The sequence below is a fragment of the Penaeus vannamei genome, chromosome 42, assembly GCF_042767895.1.
Source record: "Penaeus vannamei isolate JL-2024 chromosome 42, ASM4276789v1, whole genome shotgun sequence".
Taxonomy (NCBI): Eukaryota; Metazoa; Arthropoda; class Malacostraca; order Decapoda; family Penaeidae; genus Penaeus; species Penaeus vannamei.
Window position 1 is genome coordinate 2,082,452 of NC_091590.1, and position 7,500 is coordinate 2,089,951.

At 42.7% G+C, this 7,500-nt stretch overlaps 1 protein-coding gene across 5 annotated transcripts in view; it reads left to right on the forward strand.

The window, feature by feature from the left end:
• Nucleotides 1–7,500, forward strand: part of LOC113826480 (uncharacterized) — a 440,255-nt gene that overhangs the window by 266,359 nt on the left and 166,396 nt on the right. Inside the window, exon 1 of one of the 5 annotated variants that reach the window (XM_070118361.1) lies at nucleotides 1,162–1,268. The exons of the other annotated variants lie outside the window; for them this stretch is intronic. The gene's annotated coding sequence lies outside the window, so the exon portion shown is untranslated. Of the gene's footprint in view, nucleotides 1–1,161; nucleotides 1,269–7,500 lie in introns of those variants that run through there. 5 annotated transcript variants of the gene reach the window in all.

The window sequence follows — 7,500 nt, forward strand, 5'->3', positions numbered from 1 at the left end:
TATATATATATATATATATATATGTATATATATATATGTATATGTATATATATATATATGTATATGTATATATATATATACATATATATATATATATATATATATATATATATATATATATATATATATATATATGTTTATATATTTATATATATTTATATATTTATATATATATATATATATTTATATATATATATGTTTATATATATTTATATATTTATTTATATATATGTTTATATATATATATTTATATATTTATATATATATTTATATATATATTTATATATATATATATATATATATATATATATATATATATATATTTACTTATATCTATCTATCTATCTATCTATCTATCTATCTATCTATCTATCTATCTATCTATCTATCTATCTATCTATATATATATATATATATGTCCATATATGTATGTATGTATATACATGTATTTCTTCGTCTCTTCTCTCCCTCTCGTATCTTCTTCCTCCTTTCTGTCTTCTCTTATCCCACTTCCTGCTTCTCTTTTCTTCTTCTTTTCTCTTCCTTCCCCTTCCCTCCTCATCCTCTTCAGACCCTTTCTCCTCCCCCTCTTCCCCACCCCCTTCCCTTACGAACACTCTACCACCTCTCCCCCATCTCCACAAACATCTTCCCCTCCCCTCCCCTCCCACCCCTCTCCCCTTTCCCATCCCCCTAACCGTTCCCATCCCTTTCCCCATCCCCTCCCCTGAGCCCCCTCTCTCCTCTCCCTCCCCGCCACCTCCCCACTTCTTCCCCTCAGCTCTTCCCCACCCCCACCCCACCTCCCCTCTCCTCCCCACGCCCATCCCACCCCCTAACCCTTCCCTTCCCTTTCCCCATCCCTTCCCCCTGACCCCCCTCTCTCCTCTCCTCTCCCCGTCACCTCCCCTCATCTCCTCCTCATCCCTTCCCCTCCCCCCCCCCCACCCCTCCCCTCCCCCTTCCCATCCCCCCTCTCCCTCACCCCCCCCCCCCCCCCCCTCCTCCCCACCCCACCCCACCCCACCCCACCCCCTCCCCCTCCCCTCCCCCTTACCCACACCCCGCAGACCGGTTGGTAACGCGCGAAGGAGGAGACAGTAGTGCGCGCGAGTGCCGAGGGAGGGGGCGGAGGAGGCACTCTAGGGAGGGTCGGGGAGTGGGGTTTTAGTGCCAAGTAGTGCCAAGGTCAAGGCGTGCATCTTCTCTGCGCTGCGTCTTCTCGTCCCCGATTTTCTGTGAGCTGAGGCGACGGCGGCACGGGAAAGGTAAGTGAGGTTTGAGATGCGTGTTGCTTGCGAGGATGTCTTAAGATTTCGGGGCGTTGATTGCTTACGGACGAGGGCGTGTGTACATAATTGATACGGATAGATGCGTACACATACACGTGGATACGGATACGCGCACAAACAAACAAACACACACAATCTCACACACGCATACCCATATGCACACACACATACACACACACAAACAAACACAAACGCAAATACACATACAAACACACAACACATACACACACACACACACACACACACACACACACACACACACACACACACACACACACACACACACACACACACACACACCCATACAAACCAGGTAGATATACGTGCATTTATGTACTTATGTACGTATATACACATGTACACACACACACACACACACACACACACGTTCACTCTCTACACCACGAAGCAAGCGAAGTGAAGGGACTTTCCCATGACGGCCACGTAGGGGGCTATGGGTGGGGGGAGAGGGGGGGAGAGGGGCGAGGGACTTGGGGAGGGGAGAGGGGGAGGGAAAAGGGACTTAGAGGGGAAGGAGGAGGGACTTGGGGGGAGAGGGGCGTCGGAGGTAGGGACCTAGAGGAAGGGGCACCGGATTAAGGGACTTAGGGGGGAGGGAGGGAGGAGGAAGGAGGGACCTAGGGAGGGCACGTGACTGGCATCGGAGAGAGTGACTTGGGGGGAGGGACTGAGGGAGGGGGCATCGGAGGGAGGGACTTGAGGGGGAAGGGGCATCGTAGGGGGTGGGGGGCTTGGGGACTTGGGGACAGCACGTGACTGGCATCGGAGAGAGGGACTTAGGGGGAAGGGGGGCCTCAGAGGGACTTAAGGGAGGAGGAGAGGAAGAGGGAGGAGGGACTTAAGGAGGGGCAGAGGGGGACATCGGAGGGAGGGACTAAGGTGGGTGGAGGGACTTAGGGGGGACACATCGGGGGTAGGGACTTAAGGGGGGGAGGAGGGGTATCGGAGGTAGATACTTGAGAAGGGGGGAGGGAAGAGGGAGGAGGACATCGGATGGAGGGTCTTAAGGGGGGAGAGATGGAGGAGGGGACATCGGAGGGAGGGACTTAAGAGGGGGAGGAGGGGTATCGGAGGTAGAGACTTGAGAAGGGGGAGGGACTTAGGGAGGGGACATCGGAGGGAGGGGGAGGGGGCAGGGGACGGCACGTGGCGGGGTAAGACGAGCCTCGAGAAGCGTGGTGCGGCTCCGCGTGGTCACGCGAGGCTCCCGTGTCACCTCGAAGACGCGTCTGGCTCCTCCTTGGGTTCTTCTTCGGTTTCTCTTCATTTTGTTTTTTGTTTTTCAGTATATGTGTGTGTGTGGGGGTGTGTGTGTGTGTGTGGGAGGGTGTATGTGTGGTGGGGGGGAGTGTGTTGTGTGTGTGTGGGGGGAGTGTGTTGTGTGTGTGTGTGGGGGGGTCTGTGTGTGTGTTGTGTGTGTGTGTGTGTGTGTGTGTGTGTGTGTGTGTGTGTGTGTGTGTGTGTGTGTGTGTGTGTGTGTGTGTGTGTGTGTGTGTGTGTGTGTGTGTGTAGATACATACATACATACACACAAACGACGCAATAACAGCGAGGGCGGAAAGACACCTGGATACGATGACAAATAACCCGAGCAGGAGAAGCCCCCCCCCCCCCCATGAGTGGTGTGCAGGTGCGAGAGAGAGAGAGAGAGAGAGAGAGAGAGAGAGAGAGAGAGACAGACAGACAGACAGACAGACAGACAGACAGACAGACAGACAGACAGAGAGAGAGAGAGAGAGACAGAGAGACAGAGACAGACAGACAGAGGCAGAGAGAAGAGAAAGAGAGAGAGAGGAGGGGAGAGAGTGCGAGAGAGAGAGGGAGAGGGAGAGACATAGAGAGAGAGAGAATTTCCTTGCAAAAGCAATATTGCTGAACGTGTTGCCTTGGTGTCTTGGCGGGATCGAATCAGTGAAACACAGAAGTGAGATGCATTTTTGTTTGTTTTCTTTCTTTCCTTTCTTTATTTCTATTTCCCACTTTCTTTCTTTTTTTGATTATTCTTCATGGTATCCTTTCTTTTGGGTTTTCCTTTTTTAAGGAGTGAGGGAGAAGAGGACGAGAAGTGGAGTGAGGGAGGAAGGGAGGGAGAGAGGGAGGAAGGAAGGAGAGGGAGGGGAGGGAGAGAGGAAGGGGAGGAAGGAGGGAGGGGAAAAAAGAGGGGAAGGAGAGAATGAGAGGGAGGGAGGGAGGAAGGGAGAGGAAAGAGGAAGGGGAAGGCAAGGTTTGGAGAGAAGTGATAGAGAGGGAGGGGGAAGGAAAATTATGTGTGAAAAAAGAAGTGAAAGGAGAAAGGAGAGACATTACGAAAAGGAATGGGAAGGAAGATGTTCGGGATAGAGGAGGGGGAAGGGAGTGGAAGAGGAAGAGAAGAAAAGGTAATAGGGAAGGAAAAGGATAGGTAGGAGAAGGGAAGAGAAGGTAGTGGTTGGAGAAGAGATAGTTAGTGGAGAAGATCAGGGAAGGTAGGGAGATGACGAAATGTGGGTGGGGAAGGGAGGGAAGAAAGGGAGGAAGGAAGGGAAGAGAGAAGGAGAAGGAGGGAGGGTGAGTGCGGGAAGGGGGAAAGGGGGGGAGGGAGAGGGAAGGAGGAAGGGGGAAGGGCGAGAGAGAGATAGGGAGGGAGGGAGTGGGAGGGGGAAGGAAGGGGGAGAGAGAGAGGTGACAAAAGAGAGAAGGAGAGGAAGGGAGTGGCAGAAAGGGAGAGAGGGCGGAAGAGAAAGAATAGGAAGGGGAGAAGGAGGGAGATAAAGAGAAGACTGAAAAGGAAGAAAAGGAGGAGAGAGAAAGCGAGAAATTAAGAGAAGGAGGAAGAGGAGTGGGAGGGAGAGAAAGAGGAAGAAAAGGAGTGTGTGTGAGAGAAGGAGAGGGAGGAACCGAGGAAGGGAGATAAAGAGGAAGAATTGAAGTGGAAGGGAGAGAAGGAGTATGAATGAGGAGAGAGAGAAGGCGGAAGAGAAGGAGCAGGAGGGAGAGAAGGCGAGAGAAAAGAAATGAGAATGAGAAAGAGGAAGAGAAGGCGGAAGAGGAGTAGGAAGGAGAGGAGAGGAGAGGGAGGAAGTGGGCGGCGTGTGTGGGCGTAGGGAAGGTAGAAGGCTAAATGGCTTGACAAGTTTTCCAACCTTGGCTTGTTCTCTGTGACCCCTGCTTCCCTGTTTACGTAAGTGCTTGTTTGTTTATTTTTATTTCATTTCAGTTTATTTTTTCTATCTTATTTTCATATGTTTTCGTTCGTTTTATCGTTTCATATTGTTTTTTTCTAATTTTCTAATGTATTTCATTAGTTTTCGTTCGTTGTTTTTTGTTTTGTTTTTATTTCAGTTTATTTTTTATTTTTTCGTTTGTTTTCGTTCGTTTCATATTGTTTTCTTTTCTAATTTTCTAATGTATTTCATTAGTTTTCGTTCGTTGTTGTTTTTTTCAGTTTATTTTTTTATATCTTATTTTCATTTGTTTTCGTTCGTTTCATATTACTCTTTTCTAATTTTCTAATGTATTTCATTTGTTTTCGTTCGTTTCGTGTATTTCATGTCTCGTATTTTGATTTTGTTATATTTATTTTTATTCCACTGGGTTAAGATCAGGTTTTATTTTGTTATGTCTTAAACGTATTTGAAATAAGCATATATATATATGTATATATATATATATATATATATATATATATATATATATATATATATATATACTTTTTCTTTTCTTTTCTTTTTTTTACACAAAGTGGATGTTTATGGGATATCAGAACCACCTATTCTTAGTATTTAAGGAAAAAAATATATGATTATTATACAGAACCACTTATTCTTGGTATATATATATATATATATATATATATATATATATATATATATATATATATATATATATAAGAATATATTAGTATTATTACGTTTTTATTCGTCAAAAGATATTAACACTTCCTAATTCCAAATATTTTATAGTGGCAGAAATATCACACCATTTTTGTCGGCGTTAAAAAAAAGATCCATAAAAAAAACATAATTTAAAAGAGTAAAAAAGTGTCAATGTCATTTGCTAGTGTGAATATTAAGACAAAAAAAAAAGTTACATGGCCATTCCTCATTATTTTATGGTGACATTAATGGACTCCGTATGTGAACTTTGTCCATGAACCAAGTACTGAGTGTTGGGATAATTGTCCATACAGTTCGTGGTGTGACTTTTACAGTGTTGTTCAGGGGATCGCTTGTACCTGTTAATTCTTGTTCTTTATGACGTTAATGTGACACTGACTTTGAGAGATTGTGGAGGTTAAGATAGAGCGAGATAGATGGATAAAGAAATGGGGAAATATTTGTAAAGGATTTTTTTTCTAGATTGGGTGATTTGTGATAGAACAAGTTTTTTTTTAAGATATGAAAAGGTTATATAAAAATCGTACATATGAAGATAAAACAGGAAAAAAGAAAAAGGAAACAAGGCAACAAATATATAATATATATATATATATATATATATATATATATATATATATATATATATAATATATATATATATAAATTTTTTGTATATTTATACACACACACACGTACGCACACACACATGCATACACACACACACGCACGCACGCGCACACACACACACACACACACACACACACACACACACACACACACACACACACACACACACACACACACACACACACACACACACACACACACACACACACACACACACACACACACACACACACACACACGCACACACACACACACACACCAAATCAAGATCACATTCAAACAGCACGAGACAAAAATAACCAAATACACGTGAAACCCTTTTTATAAGAGGACAAAGCAATAGCGTTTTATCTCTCCCGGACGCGACAGTTCTCAGGACCTTATCAGCAACAGGTGGATGAGTCTCGTGCTCGTGCTTATCCGCCGGCGTGCGTGGGCGTGAGGGCGTGGGCGTGGGCCGCAGTTCAGCTTCTGGGTTGCAGTCACTGGGGATGTTGCTTCCTTTTGGGGTTTGTGTGTATGTTATATATATATATATATATATATATATATATATATATATATATATATATATATATATATATATATGCATATATGTGTGTGGGTATGTATGTATATATATGTATATATACATATACATACATATATATAAATATGTACATATGTACATATATGTAAGTATATGTGAATATATATTCATATATGTACTAATATACATATATGAATACACACACATGTATATTTACATAAATACATATATATATATATATATATATATATATATATATTTATATATATATATATATATATATATATATATATATGTATGTATGTATGTATGTATGTATGTATATATGTACGTTTGAATACATACATATAAAACATATAAATAACCCAAGTACGCATGTATCCTATATGGACCTACGACCGACACAAAACCGATCAGCTGATCTTGTGTCCCTCCGCCGTGAGCCACGTGGCGCGATGACGTCATCCTGTCAAATGTAAACACCCACCACCTTTTCCGTTTATTTTCATGGTCTTGAGATTCTACCTTCGACGTAGCTATTTTTTCTTTTCTTTTTTTAACGCAACGGATTTGTTAATTGATTTTGTTTTCGTGTTTTTATCGATATTGGCGAGGTTAATTGATTAATTAAGGAGAAATAGGGAGGAGGAGAATTGGCGAGAGGAGAGGAAGAGGTAGAAAAGGAGGGGAAGAAAATGCTAATGGGGAGGAAATGTTGATAAAAAAGGAAGAGAGACAGAAAAAACAGAATAGGGAAGGATGGGTAGAGAATTAAAAGGATAAGAGAGAAGACAAAAACGGAATGGAAGGAAGTGAAGAGAAAAAAGTGTAGAAATGAAAAAAAAACTAAGAGATAGAAATGAGAGCCTTTTCTTTCATGCAAAATTTGCCTGAAAGTGCATGCACGGATGAAAACAAATCTAATTAAGAAGAGATATAATGTGATATATGCAAGAAGTCTCAAAGAAAATCGTGGTTTATGATGAAAAAAGTACTTGAATAATTCAATTAATATGGTACGTCTATAGGCCTACAAATGACATATTTGTAGGCCTCACCGCATCATTTTCAGAGGGGAGTGATATAGGGGGAAGAGAAGGAAGGAGGGAGATAAGAGAGAGAAGGAGAGAAGGGATAAGTGGGCTAGGAAGGAGAGAGAGTGAGAGGGGGAGAG